Source organism: Dioscorea cayenensis, chromosome 21 (genome assembly GCF_009730915.1).
Source record: "Dioscorea cayenensis subsp. rotundata cultivar TDr96_F1 chromosome 21, TDr96_F1_v2_PseudoChromosome.rev07_lg8_w22 25.fasta, whole genome shotgun sequence".
Classification (NCBI taxonomy): Eukaryota; Viridiplantae; Streptophyta; class Magnoliopsida; order Dioscoreales; family Dioscoreaceae; genus Dioscorea; species Dioscorea cayenensis.
This window is the reverse complement of record NC_052491.1, coordinates 259012-285231: the sequence shown is the minus strand read 5'-3', so window position 1 is coordinate 285231 and position 26220 is coordinate 259012. Positions and strand designations below refer to the sequence as shown.

General features: G+C 42.1%; 1 non-coding gene across 1 annotated transcript; it reads right to left on the bottom strand.

Annotated features, from left to right (window-relative positions):
* Nucleotides 1-8721: 8721 nt before the first annotated feature.
* LOC120252655 lies at nt 8722-8828 on the bottom strand. Its single transcript, XR_005534112.1, has one exon. It is a non-coding gene; the product is annotated as a small nucleolar RNA R71 (small nucleolar RNA).
* Between the last annotated feature and the right edge of the window lie 17392 nt (nt 8829-26220).

The window sequence follows — 26220 nt, the reverse complement described above, 5'->3', positions numbered from 1 at the left end:
AGTTCACATATGAGGCAGAGGATCTGGAATCGGTTGGATGTTGGTGACAGTTAATGGCGATAAGAGAGCCTGCTATCCGTACACTTACACTCGAGGTGCTATCCTCATTCGACTTCGACCGTTCTTATGATAGATTTGACAGGGACGACGCTATACAATTTAGAGCACTGGGATCACTACAGCATAAGCATGACATAATTCTCGATCAGACTGGGGTTGTATGAGGTGGCATTCATAGATACTGAGGAGTACGCTCAGTTGCCAACTGACTATCCTGGCGCCATGACCCTGCAGAGGGCATATAGAGTGCTATGCGGACAGGGGCAGTATGAGCCAGGGGTGTCCAAGGCCACGTGCTTTTCTCGACCTGCATATCGATATTTACATGCCATTATGAGCAGGTCAGTGAAAGGCCGTGGTGACAATACCAGCGTCCTGAGCCAGCAGGAGCTCCTGTATCTTTATTTAATGGTTCAGAGCACACTGATCTATTTGGGACATATCATCACAGAGTATTTAAAACATCAGGGGTAGCATGATAGATTAGGAGTGATCTTCTTGGTCCCCTACATCACAAGATTGGTTATGGTATGGGTCTTTTGACTGCGATTAGGGGGACCGAGAAGGCAAGTATACTGGTTCCCTTGGGTATAGAGACATTGAGGTTCATGGGGATGGTTCGCAGGGTTCAGTCCAGAGTATATGCCTTAATTACACCTATCCCCGAGGTAGCAGAGGAAGAGGATGATCTGCCCGAGGGTTTGCAGCCTGCTCTCGAGCCTCGGCCGACACTGATGGAGACTAAGGCACCTCTTGTGGCAGAGAAACCACCCTAGTATGCATGTTTTCACCATCTCAAGCCTATGATTGATTTGAGAGACTTGAGAGTACGGTGGGGGTGTTGCGGACAAAGATTGATGAGGTCCGAGCTACATAGGCCGCGCAATACATAGAGTTTATGGCACGTTTTGACACACTACAGCAGATTCTTGAGCGAGACGTTGCCTCATAGTTTGTTCTGCGACCACAGACTCCCCCAGCCCCTCTGGGATCACCATCACCTGATCTACTGGTACTATTCAATTATCCAGCGGCAGCAATCAAGCCGACAGCTGATGACACCAACACTTGACTTTATTTTTCATTGTCTTTACTACTTTTGCATTTAATTTTGGACTAGTATACTCAAAAAGGACTTTCCTTCTGAGTTTATTTTTTATTTTTTGGTCTCGAGTTGTATTCATTGCTTTACCTATTATTTACTCTAGTTGTTTTTGTTTTATTGAGCTTTAAGTGTTTTTGCACTTAGTCATTGACAAGACCGAGGTGCTTTTGCTCTTAGTCGTGTGATAAGTGTTTAAATGTAGATGTTTTCATGTATATATCGTATTCACTTTGCATGTATTTTGTGAGGTTTCATGCCTGTTTTATGTTTAATTGTCTACTATTTGCTTTGTAGAGCATAAGGAAGCCATAGAGAACAAGAAGATGTCATTTGGGCGAAAAGAGAAGAAAATAGGAATTTCATACTACCCCCATACTACTCAGTATGGGTGCCGTATGCACTGTAGCAGCGGAATGATTCTGAGTGTCTGCCCAGATTTCCATACTACCCACTATATGGGGCCGTATGGAACGCGAATCTAGGATTTTTGCGTGCTATATGACCCCCATATGACCCGTATGACCCAGGGAGTATATATACTGACTTTTAGGGCAGAAAAGGAACTTTTTGGCTAGACTTTTTGCTGGGCATATTTTGGGAGACACTTGAGAGGCTTGTGGTGACCTTGGGGAAGAGAAGAAGGGAAAGGAAGCTAGAAGATCATCCAAGCCCAAGGTCCAAGACTCTCAAGGCAAGAAGGCAACTTCATTCAAGGGGAGATCTACCACGATTTGAAGGAAGGAGACCCGTGGCTAGAGGAAGCGTCATTGGGCACTCCATTGGCGGGGAAAGTGTCATTCGGCATATTCTTCACCTCCTTCTCCACCATTTCATCTAGGGAGTGTCATTTATCCTTTTGTTTCATGTTTTGCTTGTTTGTATTGCTTGTTTTCGGATGATGACACACTAGACCCCCAAGGTCACCGGGTGTTGGTGATCCTTGGGGGTTTTATCATGGATGTTGGATGATAACTTGTTAATTCCATGTTTGGGTAATTTTGAGATTTAATTCATTTTTTTCATGCTAAGTGCTACACTAAGGAGAAATCCGTAGCACTTTTATGAGTGATGCATGTAGATGTGACTTGCTCGCATGTACTAGATCATGAATGGATTAGAAGGGGATACTTGTATCATCACGCCGAGAAATCGGGTGTTTGGTAGCCCTCCATGTAGGTTTAATCCGAAGAAGAGTAGGTTTACTCCTAAGTGAGATTTCCTCGTACTTAATGCAATCGTAGGGATATGGATTTGGGAGAAATTCCTATCTATGTTCATATGGGATTAGTGTTCAATCGCCGAGAAATTGGGGTTGTTCTAATCTTGGAATCTCATGGTCCATTTTACCCTTGCATCTTTAGATCATCATCCATGTTGCATGATAACCCCTCAAGGGGATCCACATCCATAGGCCTTTGCATTTCATTGATTCTCTTGCTTGCAAATTGCTTGTTCTCTCTAATTTGTTGGCAAATATTGTTTTAGCTTTAATTACATTTAGTAGAGTAATATCCATCGCTTGAGATCTTAGGCTAGATAATAGCTCAAGAAGGAGTAATAGGAGATCTTTAGCCCCGTGGAATACGATCCTCGTGTCTTCACACGAGGTATTACTTGGCGATCTCGTACACTTGCGGGGAAGCAATCATCGTGTGAGCTTCACAACCCGTCGGTACATTACTCCCAAGGATTTAGCTCCATCAAATGCAACACTAGGAGATAGGAGAGTATTATTTTGATTGCTTCTCCCATATATACTCTTGATTGATATACGTTATGAGTGAGCTTGCATGTGTACATTAGGGACAATGTACAACTTATGTGTGTGTGTGTGGGGGGGGGGAGTTTCATAGTGCACATGTTTTTTATATTAGTTTTGGTTGACATACATGCTCACTGATAAGTGCTTGTGCGATATGAATGCAAAGCATTCTTTCCTTATGATGAGCATTACTTTTCTCGGTGAAGACATAGGTTAGGTGTGAGATGCTAGAGTGTGTGCCAACCTCCTCGTATTTGAGTTAGCACAACCATTTGGAGGTGCACAAGGGCAGTCACACTCAAGCATTCTGACTTATGCACATAGAACAAGATCTCCACCATCTGTAGCAGCACTGTTCGCAGCCGGCCGAAAATCACAATTCCAGAGAATCCACACGAGCGTGTGGAAATTACCAACGCCCGTGCGGAAATTCCACAGGGGCGTGTGGATTCCCGATTCCAGCCCTATTCAAAGCCGATTCAGCCCCGATTTCAGCATTTTTTTCTCTATCTTTTCCCCAACTTGAGATAGGGTTTCGGCTAGGGCTTTGAGAGGTATTGGCTAGGGTTTTGGAGAGGTTCTACGGCTCCGACATCGTCATTCCTTTGGAAGAAGGTTGGTAGGGGAGCTTCTGTCGAGGCGTATCCTATACCGGACAAGGGAATCCTTGGACGACCAGTAGAGGACTTTCCACAAGACCATCGACATGACTATCGAGGGGGTTTCTCTATAGAATTATTTCTTTTAGATTCTATTTCTTTGATTGTACTTAGCTCCATGGAGAGTTAAACCCCTAGTGGGTACTTGGGTATTTGTGAACCCTAGGATGTATTTGTTTCATTGAATCTCTTTATTATGCTTTCAATTAATTGATGTTTGTTGTGAGTTCCAACCTTGAATGCTTGATTGTATGAACATTTCCTCTAGAGTGACACTAGGGTTGAGAGTTCTTGTTGGTAACCTTGTGAGTGAGTGACACACCATGAGCGTTAGACAAAGCTAGGTTGGAGAGGGTTAAGAGGGTGAGTCGAGAGGTACAGGAGCATCCCCTTTCCCCTCTAGCGTGATAGATTCTACCTCTGTTCCTCGAGTTCTTTGTTGCCATAATAGAGTGAATGGTCTAAGGGATGACCCTCCGCTGGGGCTTAGTTGCGCGAGCAACGGAGTGAAGTGTTGAGGTGATCTTAGTATCTAGGGCTTAATCGTGGTTAGGGACATTCCACCTGGACCAAAGGGTTAGGTCTATAATTAGGATGAGATTTATCACTTGGAATCCCTAGAGCTCATTGCAACTCTATTCGAGTACGAGGTTGAGAGGTTATCTAATCTCTCCTCCGGGACATGTATAGAGTTAGGCATAGTTGACCTTAGATTTGGGACTATGTATTTAAGGATTTCCATGACTCACCATTGCATTGATTAGGAAGCATAATGATTAGGAAGCATTATCCAAGTACCCCATCTTTATCGATTGCCATATCTCCTCCTTTACTCGTGCTATCTTACTTGTTGTTTTTAGTTTTGAGAATTGAATCATTGTCACACTTACCATTACTGATCTTTCATATAGCTAAGAAGCGGATTAAGTGTTTTTTTATTCCCTACTCCCTGTGGATTCGATACCCGCTCATCAGGGATTATTACTTCGACAAACCCGTGCACTTGCGGGATATACGCAAGGGGATCTTGTCACTCACATAGCCATTGGCGGTTCACCTTAGTTGCAATGATTGTATTCTTGAGTTTAGTAGACTTTTTAACATTTAATGTTATCATACTTTTGTTCTTGATTGGATTTCTAGGAATTTTTGCCCAATTGACATTTGTTGCACTACTCGCTCATTAAACTCTTTTGGAAACTCAAGTTCAATGTTAAAGGGACTAGTTATAGTTGTTTCTTTTGTTAATTAAAAAAAATGGAAAAAGGGAAAAGGAAGAACAATATGGTTTTATTGTTTAATTGTGCTTGTTGGGTGGAAAAAGCTACCACCTATGAAGTATGAAGCTACTCTCATAAGTCAGATACTAGTTGATCGACATGAAGTGTGTACACCCGCAAGCGCACGAGGTCGTCAAGTAATAAACCACTCGCGCACGCGCGAATGGGTCGTATTCCCAAGGGGCCTGAGGAGCTACCTTACTCACTTCTTACCTGTTGTTTAGCTCACCGATTCCAAGATAAGAGAAAAGAAGAAAAGAAAGCAAAACGAAAAGCGAAATGAAATCTTAAGAAGTACAAAACAAGTAAAATACGGGAGATGCCTAAGGTTGGAAAACAGTCACGGATGCGGATTCCCAAGGGGGCTACTATAGTGAGTTAGAAATTGAGTAATAAAGCACGTGGCTAGTTGGACCGAGAAAACCAAGACCTAGGCCAACCCGATGGTCACGGCAATTGACCCCTAACCCGGTGCAGGTGTTGAGCGTGGAATCTCTTCCGCCCAACTTCCCGCACGGTTGCAAGGAGAATGTCAGTTTTCACAGGTTAGGGTGGAAACACAAGTAGTTTTCAGACCTAGGATTGGATGGGTATAAATACCCGATGGTCACGGCATATTTATACAATGAACCCTTCCTAGTTTGGTGGAGTCTAGCACTAAGGCAATGGTCATGCTACAAAGTGCTACCAAGAATTTGATACATCACTCAATCAAATGTACCAAAACAAGCAAGAACACCGAACAAGGATCACAACAAGCCAAACATGCATAAACTACTCAAACAATCCAAAACATCACAAGTTCGCCACCTAGGTTCACCTACATCCGGTGACCTAGGGGTTTAGTTGTTCATCTTCAACAAGAAAACCAAATAATCCATACAAACAACTCAAGTAAACATGAGGAACACTCCCTCAAATGATGAAGGTCGAATGACTCAAGAATCCCCGGAGAAAGCCTTCCGAAGACGCCACTCGAAAGGGGTGGCTTCCCGTTGTCTTCAACCTCCAAGCAATGATGCCCTAGAAGTAGATCCTCCTTGTTCTTGCTCTCCCCGCCGAGAAAATGCTCGGATTTCCTCCCTTTTTGCCCTCCTAAAGCTTGGGTTCAAGTGATGTGGAAGTGTTCTCCAAACCCTAGCCGGCCTTGTCCCACAAAGAAGAAGGAAAATCAAGAAGAAGATGCCCAAAAAATGCCCTCGGGAATTTCAGTTTCTGCCGAGAAGGCCGCGATTAGCTGCAGTGACTGCTACAGTGAAACTGCTACATACTGCAATTTAGACCAAAAAGGCATCGATTCAACAAATAAATATAAAGAATAATACAGAACAAATACATGCAAAATACATACTTTTAGAAGTTTATCACTAGTTATGCCCTAATGAGAGAAAGAGCTATCTCATGTGATGTGTGAAAGCTACCACCCTGGTAGAAAGAGCTACCACCTCGAAAGTGTCAAAGCCACCTTAGCGGCCGCTTTGGAAAGGGCTACCTTAGAGGATGTGTGAAGTTACTACCCTTTTTGAATTTTTGTTAGCTTTTGTAGATAAATAAGTCCCTTATACGTACAACTTTGAGTAGTATACTTTGGGTTGTTTTGAGTGAGTTCACACACTTACACGATTTCGGGTTTGTTATCCTTTTTTATTCAAGTTTGTAGGTAGTGCATTGATTTTTTGTATTTAATGTTGAAAGTTCCCTACTTGTAGAATGCTCTCTTTTTATGCTTTGGTGAACCTAAGGCCAAGCACTTCGACTATTTCCTTTGTCTATACTTTAATGTTTTAATTTTTGCTTGAGGATAAGCAAAAGCTTAAGTGTGGGGAAGTTTGATAAGTGCTTGTGTGATAAGAATGCAAAGTGTTCTTTTATTATGATGATCATTACTTTTATCTGGTTTTAGCATTAATACTTGTGCATTTGTGTTACTTTCATGCATATAAGGTTTTGAAGACGAATGTTAAAGAAAGCAGCCAATGTAGATCGTGAACGCACTATTTGGAGGAAATCTTGAGAAGGGTTAAACGTGAAGACTTAAGTCGGATTCAAGATGCGAGAATGTGTGCCAACCTCCATGTATTCAAGCTAGCACAATGGTTTGGAGGGGCACAAAGGCAGTCACATTCGAGTATCCCAGCTTGTGCATTGATAGCAAGATCTTCACCAATGAGGCCGGTTATTGAAAAAAGAAAAACGATCTACAATGTAAACGTGTGGTCGTTGACATTACCTTGATAAAAACATGGATTTGGGAGTGTTTCGGGTCAGTACTGTAGAAGGGACACTGTAGCAAATTATTGTAGTAGGTACTGTTCACAGCATGCCAAAAAGATAATTCCGGAGAATCCACACGGGCGTGTGAAAATTATTCATGCATATGCAGAAATTCCACAGGACCATGTGGCAAATCCACAGGGGTGTGTTGATGCCCGATTCCAGCTCTATTTAAGCCGTGATTAAACCCCGATTTCAGCATTCTTTTCACCATTCTTTCCGAAATTTGAGAGGGGACTGCGGGTAGGGTATTGAGAGGTATTGACAGGGTTTTTTGGGAAGGTTTTTTGGCTTTGACATCACGCTCCACTTGGAAGAAGGTTATTGGGAGAGCTTTCATCGGCATTGATCCGGCGAAGTGTGTCCTATATTCGACAAGGGGACTTTTGAGGTGATGAGGCTTCTCCACAAGACCATTGTCATGACTATAGAGGGGGTTTTCTATGGTTTACTTGTTTTTACATTCAATTTCATTGTTGACTGTAACTATCTCCATGGAGAACTAAACTGCCTAGTGGGTACTTGGATTTGTGAACCCTAGGATGTATTTGTATCATTAAACCTTCTATTATGCTTTCATTAATTGATGTTTTATTGGAGTTCCAATCTTGAATGTTTGATTGATTGAATCCTCCCTTAGAGTGATACTAGGGTTGAGAGTTCATATTCGTAACCCTTGTGAGTGAGTGACACACCACGAGGGTTAGACAAAGCTAGATTGGAGATGGTCGAGAGGGTGAGTCGAGAGGTAGCGGAGCATCCCCTTTCCCCGTCTGATGTGATTTATCCTACCTCTATTTCCTTGAGTTCTTTGCAGTCATAGTAGAGTGAATGGGCTAAGGGGTGACCTTCCATTGGGGCTTAGTTTTAGGGGCAACGGAGTAAAGCGTTGAAGTGATTTTAGCACCTAGGGCTTAATTGTGACTAGGGACCTCTCACCTGGACCAAAAGGTTAGGTCTATATCTAGGAAGAGGGTTTATCACTTGGATCCCTAGATCTCCATGCGATTCTATCCGAGTGCGAGGTTGAGATTATTCGATTTCTCCTTCGGGACATGCTAAGGAGTTAGTCACGAATGACCTTAGATTTCGGACCGTGTATTGAAAGATTTCTATGACTCACTAATGCATTAGTTAGGATTCATAATAGTCAGTTTTGCACTTGAGACGATTGTCCTAGACGGAACAATATCCGAGTACCCTATTTATATCGATTGCCTTATCTCTCACTTGTGCTTTTCTTTCTTGCTTCTTTTATTCTTGTTTACATTACATCTTGTCAACACAATCATTATTTATCTTCACTTGGTTAAGAAACAATTTAAGTATTTTTACTCCCTACTCCCTATGGATACGATACCCACTCACCTGAGATTTTATTACTCGACAAACGCGTGCACTTGCGGGACATATGCAAGGGCGTTGTCAACAGACGACGCGATCTGGCTATGATTATTCCCATTCAGTTTTGAGAGATAGATCATACTGGTGGCTCACATCTTTACCGCGGGATCGATCAAAAGATGGAAAGATATGGTTGAAAATTTTTTGGGAAGATACTTTCCTCCTAGCAAAGCGGTGAAGCTAAGGCAAGAAATTTTAGCGTTTAAGCAAGGAGAGTCAGAACCATTATTCGAAGCATATGAGAGATTCAAAGGCTTCCTTCGAAGATGCCCCCATCATGGATTTGCTTCTTTGATGCGGGTTCAGATCATCTACAACAGGTTAAACTATACAACTCGTCAATTAATTGATGTTGCAATAGGTGGATCTCTTAGCAACAAGTACCCCGATGAAGCTGAGCAACTCCTTGAATCAATGGCAAGCAATGAGTCTAATTGGGCCTTAAGAGGTGCAATATGAAATGGGGCCGGAATTTATGAAGTTAGTACCAATGATGCTCTTGTCGCAAAGATTGATGTGTTGAATAAGAAGCTAGACATGCTCATGGGTACTAGCTCGAAGTCAGAGTCAGTGATGAGTTATAGCACTTGTGGTGAAGGGCATGGAGTCACCCAATGTCCTATTCCGAGCTCCTCCATCACCCCAATTGAGAATGTTGATTATATTGGTAGACAAAGGCCACAAGGAATCCCTTACAGCTCAACTTATAATTCGGGGTGGAAATACCACCCAAACGTTTCATGGAATTAGGGGCAGCAACAAAAATCTGCACCACCTCCACAAGGTTCCCAAATGCAACAACCAATACTGAAGAAGAGATTCACTACTAAGGATGTGCTTGACAAGTTTATTTTTAACACTGAATCAAGGTTTAATAGCATAACAAGCAGTATGGATACTTTGTTCAGTAAGATGAATGCTCAACTCGCTCAACATGCTGGACGGTGCAATAAGATAGGCTCCATTTTGCGGAATCTTCAAGCTTCTGTACAGTCCCTTGAGCACCAAGTGGGGCAGCTTGCTAAAGCAAACTGTGAGCGACCTTCAGGCAGTCTTCCTAGCAACACTCAGGAGAACAGAAGAGAGCACTTGAAGGCCATTGCACTTAGAAGTGGGAGACAAATTGAGACAAGAGTCGAAGTTGACCCAAGTGTCAAGGAAACTGGGGTAGCCAAAGCGAAAGATGCCAACATAGTTGAGAAAGTTACTAAGAAATGCAAGCAAGGTGAAAACAAGGAAATTCCACCAAGGGGTTCATGAAAGCCATCTGAATACAAAGCACTAGTTCCCTATCCAGCCAGATTGAAGTAAGATAAGGAGCATGCTCAATTAAGAAAATTTATCAATATCTTCAAGCAACTCCCCATAAACATCCCGATAGTGGAAGCTTTAACTCAAATGGCCAAGTATGTCAAGTTTTTAAAAGAAATACTTACAAACAAGAGGAAACTCGAAGAAGAGGACACAGTTGCACGCACGGGGAATTGTTCAGCCATTTTAGAGAAGATGCTCCGACAATAATTGAAAGAACTGGAAGCTTCATAATTCCATGCGTACTTGAGGGTGGAGTTCAAGAAAATGCCTTAGAAGACTCAGCAGTGAGCATCAATGTTATGCCCTATTCCATGTATTTGAAGCTTGGTCTAGATGAACTTAGACCCATGAGGATAATTTTACAACTGGCAGATTGATCAACAAGGAAGCCTCGTGGGATTATGGAGGATGTGATTGTCCGTGTGGACAAATTTGTGTTAGCGGTGGATTTTGTCATCATGGATATTGATGAAGATGTGGAGACACCATTGATTCATGATTAGCCATTCCTTACTACCTCTGGTGCCCTAATTGACCTTAAAGGAGAAAAATTAAGATTAAGGGTTGGAGAGGAAGAAGCAGTATACCCTCTACTGGCGGCCATGAAACACTAATTGGACCATGATGACATGCTTTATTTTATTGATGAAAATGACCTTTAAATTATTGATTGTGTGCAAGATGTGCTATCATTGAACCCATTGGATGAGTACTTGTGGGTGCTAGGAAATGAAGATCAAGAAGAACCTCACCCTCTATTTCCAAGTTCTAATTTGAAGAAGACAAAGGAGAAGTTATGTGTACCAATGCTAAAGTAAAAGAGAAAAAAGATTCAATGTTGAAAAAAATTTGGAGGGAGGTCCATGGAAGGAAGAAGAAAGGTATCACTCATTCTCATCCAACAGCTCAAGAAAAAAATGTACAATCTTCACCTCCCTTTACTCATGAACAATTTGAAATTCATTCATTCATGTCGTTGAATTTACCGGAAAGAAGCAATAATTCAAAGATGACAGGGAGTAACTTTTTCACTATTCGAACCCCCGTGAGGTAAGCAACAATGTACGTCAGGCTCGTGACATTAAACAAGCGTTTCTTGGGAGGCAACCCAACCATTCGGGAGTTTAATTTCATGTTTTCATGTTCATTGTGTTCATGTTAGTGCTCTTTTAGTATTTTCTTTAGAGTTGTGAATGTGAATAAGTCCATGCTCTAATAGCTTTGTATATTATTATCACCGTCTATGTGGTTGTTTACTTTTGTTCATCGATGAGAAACACTTGTTTTGGTTATCATTTCATGCATTAGATGAAAATTTTGAACCATTATTTCATGTTGGAGATGTTTTTGGAGCACTTTGCAGCCATGCCCATGTGTTTGGAGAAGTACTTGAAGCTTTAAAGCATGATTTCAAGGGCATACGGCCTCATTGAGGCCATCTGCCCCAACCAAAGAAGAAAGCCTAGGGCATACGGCGTCAATGAGGTCCTCATTGAGGTCATCTGCCCCATTTAGAGAAAAAACACTAGGGTATACAGCCACAATGGGGACCTCATTGAGGCCCTCTGCCCTAAAATGAGAAGAAGAACTAGAGTATACAGTCTCAATGAGGTCCTCATTGAGGCCGTATGAGGTTGAGTTTACTTGAGAATCTTGTCACCTTTTCTCTTTCTTCATTCTCCTTCTTCTGCAACCGAACTCTAACCTTCATTATCCATCAAACCATGGCTGGATCTCATTATTTCTTGTCCTAATTCATCTCCTTATCTCTTTGAGAAGTAGATCTAGTGGTTTTCTACAAGCTCCACTCAAGTTTTCTAAAGCTAGTAAGAACCGTGATGGCTTAACTTTACTTTCTCCATTTCTTCTTGCTTTCTTGAGCTTATTTGTGGATTGTTTCAAGCTTTTATCTTGTCTTGTGTGGTATGAGCATCATGGTTTTGAATTTCCTTGAATTTATGTACAAATGTTTTCGAATTTCATGATGATGGGAACCTCTTGCAATTTGAATAGTATCCATACGGCTTCCATATGGCCATATGGATCCTATTTTATTGTTTTTATCAATGTTTTCCCCATTTTCATGCCACAACTTGCATTCTCTTGGATTCCTTTAAGTCTTATATGGATTATTATTGATGCAGGAATGCTGCATGACAAGATCCCCTTGCTTATATCCAGCAAGTGCACGGGCTTGTCGAAGTAATAATCCCGGGTGAGCGGGGTCGAATCCACAGGGAGTAGAGAGTGAAAATACTTAATTTGATTCTTAGCTATGTGGAATATCAATAGTGATAAGTGTGAAATTGATTCAATTCTCAACAATAAAAACAACAAGTGAAAGAGCAAAAGTAAGAAGAGGGTAAGGCAATCGATAAAGAATGGGGTACTCGGATAATGCTTCACCTAGGATGATCACTTCAAGTGCAAGAACTCTCTATTATGCTTCCTAATCAATGCAATGGTGAGTCATGGAAATCCTTATATACATAGTCCCAAATCTAAGGTCAACTATACCTAACTCTATACATGTCCCGGAGGAGAAATCGAACAATCTCAACACCTCGCACTCGCATAGAGTTGCAATGAGCTCTAGGGATTCCAAGTGATAAATCTCTTCCTAAATATAGACCTACCCTTTTTGGTCCAGATGGAAGGTCCCTAGCCACAATTAAGCCCTAGATACTAAGATCCTCTCAACGCTTCACTCCATTGCACACGCAACTAGGCCCCAGCGGAGGTTCATCCCTTAGACCATTCACTCCATTATGGCTACAAAGAACTCGAGGAACGGAGGTAGAATCTATCACGTCGGAGGGGAAAGGGGACGCTCCTGTACCTCTCCACTCACCCTCTCAACCCTCTCCAACCTAGCTTTGTATAACGCCAGTGGTGTGTCACTCACTCACAAGGTTACCAATAAGAACTCTCAACCCTAGTGTCACTCTAGGGGAAATGTTCATACAATCAAGCATTCAAGGTTGGAACTCACAATAAACATCAATTTATTGAAAGCATAATAAAGAAGTTCAATGAAACGAATACATCCCCGGGGTTCACAATCATCCAAGTACCCACTAGGGGTTTAGCTCTCCATGGAGCTTAATACAATCAAAAGAAATCGAATGTAAAAAGCAATGAATCCGTAAAGAAACCCCTCGATGATCGTGTCGATGGTCTTGTGGAGAGTCCTCTACTCGTCGTCCAAAGATTCCTTCGTCCGGTATAGGATACGCCTCGATCGAAGCTCCCCTACCAACCTTCTTCCTAATGGAATCATGATATCGGAGCCGTAGAACTTCCCCAAAACCTTGGCCAATACCCCTCGAAACCCTAGCCGAAGTCCTCTCACAAGTTGGGGAAAAGATGGAGAAAAGAATACCAAAATCGGGGCTGAATTGGCTTTAAATATGGCTGGAATCGGGCAACTCCACGGGCGTGGATGATACACGCGCCCGTGTGGAATTTCTACACGGGCGTGGATAATTTCCACACGCCCGTGTGGATTCTCTGTTTCTCTGGTTTCTCGGCCGGCTGTGAACAGTGTTGCTACAGTATTTGCTACAGTTGCTACAACCTTCGACCTGATTAACTTCCCAATTCCATACTTTCATCGGGGTAACGCAAAAGGGCATACATTCACGTCGTGAATTACTTGCTTCTTCAATGATGTACATGTTGGCGGGGCTCTTGTTCTTATATGCATAAGTCAGAATGCTCGAGCGTGACTGCCTTTGTGCCCCTCCAAATAGATGTGCTCACTCGAATGCGAGGAGGTTGGCACACACTCTAGCATCTCACACCTGACCTATGTCTTCGCGTTTGAACCTTAACAAGATCTCCTCCAAAATAGGTGCATTATGATCCACATTGACCCATTTCCTTCATACTCGGCCTCACAACCCTACCTGCGTAAAAGTAACATAAAAACCCACATATTAATGTAAAAAACTGAGGAAAGTAATGCTCAACATAAGGAATGAACGCTTCGCCTTCATATCACACAAGCACTTATCACTGCACATCAAGAAACTCGCTTCTAAATGACCAAGGAATGATTCTCACACCCTCGAAGAACCCTGTTTCTCTAGTGCTCTTCAAAAAGCTCGATATGAAATTTTAAAGAACATGCCCTTTTGTACCTTTTTTAACATTGAATGGAGTATTCTAGGAGAAAGATGAGCACATTTGAGGCGAAGCAAGATGAAAGGAGTGTTATTACTCGAAGACAAGGTGCCATTCGATTCCAAGCTTTTGGAAGAATTCATGAAATGAACCACTTGGAATTTGCAAAGTACTTGGGGATTTATGACGATGAATTGATTAGCATGTCGCTGCTTAATCGGTCCCGCATTGATTATCGACTAGGCATGAGACCACGGGACTTGCTCCATATTTGACCACGGGAGAATCCAGTCAGTGCGAAACAGATGAGTCAGGGTCCGAATCCGATGGTGCACCTGCTTATGCTACCCCTGGCACTTCTTTTACAACTGACTTTAACTCTCGGTTCAAGGTTATTGAGGATAACATTCAGGCTATCCATCATGAGTAGCGTGAGATGAAAGGACACATTTACCAGGTTTTAGAGGGCCAGCGCCAGCTCATAGAGCATTTCCATCAGTTCGTCATCTCCTCCCGTGGATCATCCTCATAAGCCACTACTACTTCTTGCTCCATTGCCCTGCCATCGGCAACACCTTTTGATGATCTTTTTCATTTCTGACCATAGACACTTTTTTTTATTTCTACAACTTGTTTCTTTGCTTTACTTTTCTTGCATGTGTGTTTGTTTGATTTTAATAAGTTGGGGAGGGGATGCCCTACCAACCTTGTGTAATACCTTTTTATTTTATCGAGTTTGTGTATTTGACTACTCCCTAGTATTTAAATTTTTTGCAATCTTAAATTTTGTTTGGAATGATGATGCCCCTTTATGCCTTGCAGGGTATTAAGGGAGCTTGGTGAGCCTCTCCACATTTCATGGAAGCCGGACCTAACATGAAAAGCTTGCAACACCTTTTGTTTGGGTCATATCTTACCATGTGCACAAGATTAACCGAGGAAGTTTGTTTTCACCCTCCTCCATTGTTTTCAATGTATATATTACTGTTCTTTTCATGATTAGTGTACAATGGGAACAATGTATGTATTAGGGTCATTATTTACATGCTAGTGTTACCTATGATGGCTTGTACATTATTGTAAGACTCTTCTAGGATGGGTGTATTTCATGTATTAGGGTCATTATTTTCATGTATTAGGGTCATTATTTACATGCTTTTTGTGCTCTATTGAATCCTGTTTCACCTCTAGTATTTTCTTGTGCACTGATTCTTATGTTCATGCCCTGGGAATAGCCAACATGACTACTCTAACTCTCTTGTATGCTTAACACACAACTTCGAGTATTTGGCATTAGAACACTAAGTTCTATCTTTCAATGAACTCTTAAGAACTTCTAAGTCTTGTTGAGCTAGCCCTAGTTTAATGGAATGTAGAGTAGAGTGAAGATGTGATCTAGTGTGAATGAAAAAAAAATGAGTCTATGTCAGTTTTCCTCTGCTAATGAAGCATGAATGTGTCTATGTAGACTGTAATCGAGTAGTTGGGTGGCTCTTGTGCCTAACCAGCATGTGCACCATCCAGAAAGATTTTTTTGTGCAGTCTATGTTAGTTGGACTTCAAAAATATAATAATAATAATAATAATAATAATAATAATAAAAAACCCTAGTGATCTTGTTTACTGCCAACTGGAGGTTCTGAGAAGAAAAATGGGAGTTAGTTCAAGTTCATGAATTAGAAGGATCTTACCTATTCATTGAAGTAGCACTTAGCTCTCTAAGACTTAGTATTCTTTGTTTGTGGAGTGATTAACATCTAAAGCTGTATTGATCGAAGTCAGTAGGGTGGACCAGACCAGTGCAAATGAGATACATGGTTCACACACATGGCACGGACATATAAGAAGTAAGACATGATCTTTCTGTTGTGCTTACTATTTGTAACTCATTATCTATATATCATTTTCTAGTGCTTGTAGATTCTTATATTTATTTGAGCCGGATATGATACATTTATCCAGTTATCATTATTTTTGTTTTTCATGATTTGTTTGCTTGGGGACAAGCAAACACTTAGGTGTGGGGATATTTGATAAGTGTCTAAATGTACGTATTTTAATATATGTATTTGGTATTGTTAGTATGTACTTTAATAAGAATTGATGCCCATTTTATGCTTAATCACGTATTATTTGCTTTGCAGGGCCTGAAAATGCCATGGAAGACACTGTAGCATATTTACTGTAGTAGATTACTATAACTGGAGTACTATAGCAGTGACACTGTAGCAAGATCACTATAGCAACCAGTATAGCACCTGGATGATTTTAGAGGCAGGAACTGATCCAGACCATACGGCCTCAATGCTGCCCGGCATTGACATCGGGATGAACATTGTGGCTAGAGAAATGAAGTATTTGTTTGAAGGCATATTGCGTCAATGAGGCCATGATTGACCCCGAGATGAACACTGTAGCTATAGAAGAGAAGTATTCGTTTGAAGACATACTGCCTCAATGAGGCCATGATTGATCCCGATATTGACTTTTGTTTGGTTCATACTGACTCAATGAGGCCATCATCAACCCCCTCATAGACCCCATCATTGACCCCGTTATTGACCCGGTATGGATGGCTTTTGGGGGAGTTTTGAGTCTCTTTTTGAGCCACATACGGCCTCCATACTGAGGGGGTGGGGTATGCTTGGGGGGTATAATAGAGCATTTGGAGGGTTCTCTTCGAACGTTTTTTTTTTTGGCAGCCATCACTTAGGAGGAAGAAGGAGGAAAACGAAGACATCATCTGGGGAGAGCTTGGCTTGAGGCTTGGAGGTGATCAAGAGCTTGAACTTCAAGGTTAAAGCTTTATCATCAAGGGAGAAGGAGCATTCGACATTCATTGGGCTAGAGGAAGCGTCAATTGGCCAGCATTGCTCTTCTTCATCATCATTCAGACTAGGGAGTGCAACTTATGCATTTGTTTCCTGTTTTTATTGAGTTTGTTATACTTGTTTGTATGATGGCACACTAGACCCCCAAGGGCACCGGATGTATGTGAACCTTGGGTGGTTCATCATGTATTTTGGATGCTATACTTTTATTTGAAATGCATTGGGTTGATTTTTGTCTTAGATCACTGTTCTTCATGTCTGGAAAAATAAAATGGAGATATCCTTAGTTCTTTGTTGAGTTGTACAAGTAGATGTGACCTACTCGCATGTACTAGATCATTAATGAGCTTGAAGGGGTATTCTTGGATTGACATGCCGAGAAATTGGATGTCAGTAGCCCCTCCGAATCTTAAGGATAGACTTAGGGTTAGTGTGCCCTTATAGCGGGATTTCCCTACACCTATTGCGATCATAGGAATGTGATTAGGGAGAGATGCTTATTGACATTTGTATGGGATTAGGGTTCATTCGCCAAGAAATTGGAATTGGACCAATCTTGAGATCCTTCGGTATAAATCAACCCTGCCTTGCTTTTACTGTGCATCCATATATCATACCCCTTAAGGGGATCCTCATTCCTAGGTCTTTGTATCTCATTGTTGCTCTTGTAATCTCCTGTGTTGACTGTACTATTTATTCTTGCAAGTTGTTCATATTATTGCACTTGATAGAGTAGTAAAAGATGCTTAAGTTGTAAGGTTAGATAATAGGTGATGGAGGAGTAATAGGAGCTCCTTAGCCCCGTGGAATACGACCCCTGTGTCACTCACAGGGTATTACTTGGTGATCCCGTACACTTGCTGGCGAGCAATAAAGTTTTTGATGCAGTTGCCAGGGACATTAAGGAATTCTAAGAAACTTCTAGCTTATTGCTTTAACCGTTTTTCTTTTCTTTATTTTTTCTTTTCATTTGTCTTATTTCTTTTTGACTGCGTGCCCATAATTGCGGGTCTGGCGTAGTCAGAAAGTGTTCTCTATTATTCAATCTGCTTTGCCATATTTTCTGACCCTTCACCTTCCATTTCATTTCGAATCGACGGTTCTCATGTAGGTTCTGTACCCCTTCTTCTGAGTGTACGTTCAAGTTCAGGATCACCTCCAACAAATATCGAAGGGTTCCCTTGGGTTATAACTTGGAGCTGCACCAAAGGAAATAAAACAAATCAGAACGATGATAGAATAAGAAAAGGTGAAATAGAATGAATGGTAAATAGCTAAAATAGCAAAGTGCAAAGTGTTTCCAAAATACCTATTCCCTGGCAACGGCGCCGGAAAACATGACAACGCCCCTTGCGTGTGACAGGAAAGTGCACGGGTTTGTCAAAGTAATAAATCCCATGTGAGTGGGATGTCATATCCATAGGGAATAAGGTATAGAAACACCATGATTGCTACTTGACTAAGTGGAGATGAAACAATGATGGTGTAAATAAAGATCGATGCAGATGAACTAAAGAAAATAAGAAAGAGAGGCACAATAAAATAAGAGGAAAGACAATCGGTAAAAGTTGGGTACTCAGATATTGTTCCTCTTAGGATTATTGCTTCAAGTGCAAAACCAACTATTATGCTTCCTAACTAATGATTAATGAGTTGTGGGCATCCTTGACACATCCGTATATGCATGTAAACCGCAAGTGCACAGGTGTCGAAGTAATAATCCCAGATGAGTGGGTATCATATCCAAAGAGAGTAGGGACTAAAGACACTTAAGTTGTTTCTTAACTAATGTGGAAGATGAATAGTTATAATTGTGACAAAATATGAAATAACGGAAATAAAAGTAACAAGATAGAGTGCACAAGTAAAGGAGAAGGTAAGGCAATCGATAAAGATGGGGTACCCGGCTATTGATCCGCCTAGGATAATTGTTTCAAGTGCAAGAACCCTCTATTATACTTCCTAATTGATGCAATAATGAGTCATGGAAATCCTTAATTACATGATCCCAAATCTAAGGTCAACCATGCCTAACTCTATACATGTCCCGGAGGAGAGATTGAATAACCTCTCAACCTCGCACTCACATAGAATTGCAATGAACTCTAGGGATTCCAAATGATAAACCATATTCCTATGGATAGACCTAACCCTTTGGTCCAGGTGGAAGATCCCTAGCCACAATTAAGCCCTAGGTGCTAAAATCACTTCAACGCTTCACTTTGTTGCAGTCGCAACTAAGCCCCTGCGAAAGGTTATCACTTAGCCCATTCACTCTACTATGGCCACAAAGAACTCTTGGAACATGGAGGTAGGATAGATCAAACCAAAGGGGAAAAGGGATGCTCCGCTACTTCTCGACTCACCCTCTCAACCCTCTCTAATCTAGCTTTCTCTAACTCTCATGGTGTGTCACTCACTCACAAGAGTTACCAATAAGAACTTTCAACCCTAGTGTCACTCTAGGGGAGTATTCATACAATCAAGTCTCTAAGATTAGAACTCACAATATACATCAATTAATTGAAAGCATAATAAAGAGATTCAATGAAACAAACACATCCTAGGATTCACAAATACGCAAGTACCCACTAGGGGCTTAGCTCTCCATGAAGCTAGATACAATCAATGAAATCGAATATAAAAACAAAGCATCCATAGAAAGCCCCCTCGTTAGTCATGGCATTGGTCTTGTGGAGAGTCCTCTACTCATCGCAAGGGTGCCTTTGTCCGGCCTAGGATACACCTCGCCGGATCGGTGCCGACGAAAGCTCTCCCACTAACCTTCTTCCAAATGACGCACAATGTCAGAGCCGTAGAACCTCTCAAAAGCCCTAGCCAATACCTCCCAAAATCCAAGCTTCCGCCCTCTCTGAAGTTAGGGAAAAGATGGAGAAAAGAATGCTGAAATCGGGGCTGAAATCGGCTTTTAAAGGGCTGGAATCGGGAAACCACATGCCATGTGGGTGCCACTGTGGATTTTTCACACGGGCGTATGGAATTTCCACACGCCCGTGTGGATTCTCTATTTTCCTATTTTCTCTGTCGACTGTAAACAATGCTATTGTGGTATTTTTGCTACTGTGTTTTCTACAATACCCTGCTACAGTACCGGCATGAAATACTCCCGAATCCATACTTTCATCGAGGTAACACAAACAGGCACACATTTACATCGTGGATCACCTTGCTTCTTTAATAATGGACATGTTGGTGGAGATCTTGTTCTATATGCACAAGTCAGAATGCTTGAATGTGACTACCCTTGTGCCCTCTCCAAATAGTTGTGCTAACTCAAGTACGAGGAAGTTGGCATACATTCCTGCATCTGGAACCCGACCTATGTCTTCGGGTTGGAACCTTAGCAAGATTTCCTCCAAATTAGTTTATTACGACCCACACTGGCTTCTTTCTCTCCTAATAGGCTTCACAATCCTACCTGCATAAAAGTAACATAAATACACCCACATTAGCGTTAAAAATCGAGAAAAGTAATGCTCAACATAAGGAAAGCACACTTCGTATTCTTATTGCACAAGCACTTATCAAACTCCCCCACACTTAAGCTTTTGCTTGTCCTCAAGCAATGATTAAAACATTATATGCATAGATGAAGGAAACATTTGAAGTGCTTGACCTTAGGTTCACCAAAGCATGTAAAGAGAGCATTCTACAAGTAAGGAAAATTTCAACACTAAATATGAAAAATCAATGCTCTAGTTAAAAACTTGAATCAAAAAGGGCAACAAACCCGAAATCATTTAAGTGGGTGAACTCACTCAAAACAACCCACATTATACTCCTCAAAGTTCTAAGAACAAGGGACTTATTAATCTACACAAAGTAACAAAAACATTTCAAAGGTAGTAGTATCTTCACACATCCTCTAAGGTAGCCCTTTACAAAGCGGCCGCTAAGGTGGCTTTCATACTTTTGAGGTGGTAGCCCTTTCTACCGGAGTGGTAGCTTTCACCCATCCTATGACATAGCTCTTTCTCTCATTAGGGCATAACTAGTATCCGATTTATGAGAGTAGCTTCATACTTCATAGGTGGTAGCTCTTTCCACCCAACAAGCACAAATAAGAAATAAAACTATTTTGATCCTTTTTTTTTTAATTAAAGAAAGAAACAACTATACTTAGTCCCTGTAACATCAAACTTGAGTTTCTAAAAGAGTTTCAAGAGTGAGAAGTACAACAAGTGTTAAACGGGCAAAAATTCCTAGAAATTCAAGCCAAAACTAGAGCATGAGGATATTCAACGTCAAAAATAATCCTAAACTCACGAATATAATCATTGCAACTAAGCTGAACAACCATTGCCTTTGTGAGCATGTATATCAATAAAAACTAATATAAAAGATGTGTGCAATATGAAACTTCCGCCCACACTTAAGTTGTACATTGTCCCTAATGTAGCCATGTAAGCTCACTCATAATGTATATCAATTAAATTCAAATGTGGGATAAGCAATCAAAACAATACTCCCCTGACTCCTAGTGTTACATTTGATGGAGCTAAGTCCTTGGGAGTGTTGTTCCAATGGGTTGTGAAGCTCATACGACCAAGTGCCGAAACACCTTGGCCGTGCCCATGAGAAAGTTCTCAATTCCCATGATGAGAAGACCATCTGCATGCATACACGAGAGGATTAAGTAAAGCTCAACAAAAAATAAAACAACTCGAGTATATAAAAGATGAAGCAATGAATACAACTCGAGACAACAAAATAAAAACTAAACTCAAAAAGGGAGTCCTTTCTGAGAATACAAGTCCAAAATATAAGTGTAAAAGTAATAAAAATGAAAAAAAACAAATCAAGTGTTGGTGTCATGCTCTGGCTCCTCTGATGCTGTTGGTGTTGGTGATGAAGTACATGGTGGGTCAACCGGTGATGGAATAGGGGATGGAGGTGCTGGACATGCCGGGGGAGTTCTCGGCCACAGGACAAATGATGAGGCGATGTCACTCTAAAATCCGCTGTAACATGTCAAAATGTGGCATGAACTCTGTATGCTGTGTGGCCAGCGTAGCCCGAATCTCAGCGATCTCTGCTTGGGCCTCAGCGACCTCTGTCTGTATAACCCCCACAGTACTCTCTAGCCTCTCAAAACAATCATGGGCTTGAGATGGTGAAAACATGCGTACTGGGGTGTATGTTTTGCCATATGTGGTGCCTCGGTCTCCATCGGTGCAGCTGAGGCTCGGGGGGTAGTTTTGGAAGCCTCAGAATCATCACCCTCCACCTTGGCTTTCTCCGAAACCGGTAGCAACAGAGCATAAATCCCCGTCCAAACCCTGCGAACCATGCCCACCAATCTCATCATCTCCAGGCTCAGGGGCACAGGTATACTCATCTTCTCAGCCCGTGAATCGTGCCCAAGAGACACATACCCAGAGCCAATCTCGTAATGTATGGACCCGAGAAGATCGCTCCCAATCTGGCATACTGGCCCTGATGTCGAATGTACTCTGTGACGATGTGATCTTGATGGATCGGTATGCGCTGTATCATCTAATACAAGTACAGAAGCTCCGCTCGGCTCAGAACGCCAGTGCTATCACCACGGTCATTCACAGACCTGCTCATGATGGCATATAGATATCGATACACAGGTCAGAAAAAGACACGTGGCCTTGGACACCCCCGACTTGTACTGGCCCTGACCACATAATGCTTTGTAAGCTCTCTGCTGATCAAGGGTCCAGGATAATCTGTCGGTAACTGAGAATACTCCTCAGTGTCTATAAATGCCTCCTCATACAAGCTGAGTCGAACTGAGATCTGAGTGACACTCAGACTATAGTGATGTCCAAGTGCTCTGAACTTAATAACGTCGAGGCTGTCAAATCTCGAATAGGATCTGTCGAACTCAAATGACGAGAAGACCTCCAGTGTAAGCTCATGGATGGCTGGCTCTCTAATTGACAATAACTGCCTCCAACCACCCACCAACACGAGATCCTGGACCTTATCGGTGAACTCGTCTCCTTGCTGTAAATCTCAAAGTAAGCTCGTGTATAAGAATCGAGTCTGTCCGAACTGAAGTCTCGACAAACGCTGGAAACGGGCCTGATGCACGGGTATAGTGAATCTCATACCCTCAGACTCAGGAGATGACTCATGCGGCCACTTATCCGCTTGCTTCTTTGACCTGTGTACCATAATCTGCAAAATTTGGAAGAAAACTGATCAAACAAGTCAATTATGCAATGCTGTAGAAATCCACGGTCATGTGGAATTTCTGCATGCCCGTGTGGATCCACAGGGCATGAAAAAGGCAAGGCCACGCCAAAAAAAAAAATACACCATTAAATTGCTTTTAACTTCATTCTAAACATGCATACTTATTCTAATTACAGAAACAAAGCATTATTCACTAGTTTTATAGATTAAAATCAAGAATTTGCGAAGAGAACAAAAGATAGGCCCTACCGACGAGTTGAAGTGGAAAACCTTGAAGGGGCCAGAAAACCACGCAAAAATCCCTCCAAATACGGCAGTGCGAAGTCAGGAAGAAGTGTGAGGATGCTCTCAGGTGAAGAGGGAGTGTATGAACGAGAATAAATGATGATCCATTAAAAGGACTCGCGCCTCTTGGCGTTCTGTACAACCGCACGGACGTGTGGAAATTACCCCGCCTGTACACCTCAATAGGAAATCTTCAAAGGGCCAGGTGCACGCCCCTGTGCATAATCAAGAAAACGCTCACTGCGTCTGAACATAAATACATGGCTTGTGGGAAATACCCACGCCCGTGTGCCCGACTCACAGGGGCTCCGGCACGCCCCTGTCGCTTCTCTATCCACCCGAGAAGAATCGCTAAGTGTTTCACACACCTGTATTGAAATTCTTCACGGGCGTAGGCATTCACAAGCCCAACTCACAGGGCAGCCACACACCCCTGTGTCTTCTCGGGATGGAGATAACTCATCTGCAGGGATCCGCACATGCGTGCGGAAATTACCCACGCTGTGCATATTTCAGAAGTTCGCCCACAAGGGCGAGTCCGCACCCCTGTGTACCCTCGGGATAGTTTGCCAAGTCTTTGCAGGAAACCACACACCCGTGTGGCAATTACTCATGGGCGTGTGAGAATCACAAGGTCGTTCGCAGGGGTGAGTCCACGCCCCTGTGCCTTCACTGGATAAGCTCGCAATACAAAACCACGGCCATGTGTTAATTCCACACGCTCGTGTGTTTTCTCTGGATGCTTTAGAAAACTCTGCAGGCTCTGTAGAAATACAATTGAGAAACATGATATATAGCTCAAACGATCAAACCATCATCAAATTCACATGAGAACACACGGTGAAATTACAAGTCCACAAGAAAATCACAACAAAAACATCTACAAATCAAGACACCAATACTCAACAATTTATTCAAGCAAACACTAAACTACCAAATTAAGAAAACAATAAACACTTGGGTTACCTACCAAGAAGCGCTTGTTTAACGTCACTTAGCTTGACGTATCTTGTCCTACCTCACGGTGGCTCATAGATGAAGGTTTCCTTCTTACCCATGACTTAGACATTGATGAGCAAAGTCTCTTGAAGGTAGAGGGCGAATTATCAGGCTTGGGACCACCTACTAATGATTCATCGAATTTGTTCGGTTAGTGCACATCTCCAGCATCCTTGGAGCGTTTCCGGTGGTGTCTCCAAGCCTCTTTATTTTCCGGAGCACCTTCTTTAGGATCCACATGCTAGATGGTACTTCTTCCATCGAACCAAGCATCATCCACCTCTTGGTCAAATAAACCCTCGTACGGGTCCAAATTGAATATTTCCTGCATATATTCATCAACAATCTCATCAGTAGTGTCTAGAAAATACAAAGTATCATTGAAATCAAGAGAATGCCGCATGGTTTCTACAAGGTGGTATGTGAGCTTGTCATCTCCAACTCTCAATGTTAACTCTCCACTGTCCATGTCAATCAATGCTTTGGAAGTCCGCAAGAACGGCCTCCCAAGTATCAAGGGTACATCTGTATCCTCATCGACGTCTAGCATGCCAAAGTCTATAAGAAATATGTACTTGTCCACCTTGACAAGCACGTCTTCAATGATACCCCTCGGATGTCTCACTGTTCGATCCACCAATTGTAAAGTCATCCGAGTGGGCCTAGGCTCTACCAAGCCTAGCTTCTGAAATAAAGTGTATGGCATGACGTTGATACTGGCCCTTGAGTCTTCCAATGCCATTTCTTCACCCAAATTACCAATGTTACACAGAATGATGAAACTTCCCGGGTCTTTCTTCTTGTTCGGCATATTCCTTTGCAACACCGCCGAGCAAGAAGGATCTAAAATCAATGAAGTACTGTCCTCCAACTTCCTCTTGTTGGTCTACAAATCTTTCAAGAATTTTGCATAGTTAGGCATTTGAGCCAATGCATCAACAAAAGAAATATTGATGTGGAGTTGTTTGAACAAACTCAAGAACTTATTGTACTGTTTATCCCCTTGGTCATTCTTTAATCTAGAGGGATAAGAGATTCTTGGTTTGAAAGGTGGGGGTGCCACCTCCTTCTCTTTGCTTGCTCCCTTCTTAACCTTTATAACCTAGGGTGCGTGTTCATTGGCCTTCTCACTCGGAAGCTTACCCTCAATGTCACGACTACTTCTCAAAGTGATCACCTTCACATGCTCTCTAGGGTTGGTCTCAGTGTTACTCAGCAAGCTTCCTTGTGGCCTTTCCGATAAGGACTTCACAATCTAAACTATTTGATTTTCAACATTATGCAAAGAAACGGTGTGGTTGCGAAGTGTAGCTTCAACTGATTGGAACCTTGTATCAGATGATTGCACAAACCTAGTTAAGGCTTTCCCAAATTGTTCATCTGGGTCTCCAAACCTGAAACTCTATTTTCCATGTTTGAGGCTTGCTGTTGTTGTTGGAAACCCGGTGGCCCCATGGCCTTTTGTGGACCTTGGTTACTCCACGAGAAATTAGGATGACTCTTTTAACCCGGATTGTAGGTGTTGACGTATGGGTTTCTTTGATTCCTTTTAGCATTACCTACAAAATTGACATTCTAAACCGAACATGCATCACCAATAGAGATCGAGCAATCAGAGGGAGCATGTCCTCCACCAAACCCGGTGTAAGTAGTCATGGCCGCCACTCTATTCAAAGTTATGAGATCTAACTTCCTACTCAATGATTCCACTTGAGCCGCCAATGAGGTTACTACATCTATCTCATGGAGGCCGGCCACCTTCTTCTTCTCCTTAGCATTCCATTGGTAGTTGTTTAATCCTATTTCTTCAATTAGTTGACGGGCCTCACCGGGGGTCTTGCTACCTAAGGTACCTCTTACTACTGCATCCAAGAGTTGCCTTGTACTCAGATTTAAACCGTTGTAAAAGGTCTGAACAATCATCCACTCCGGG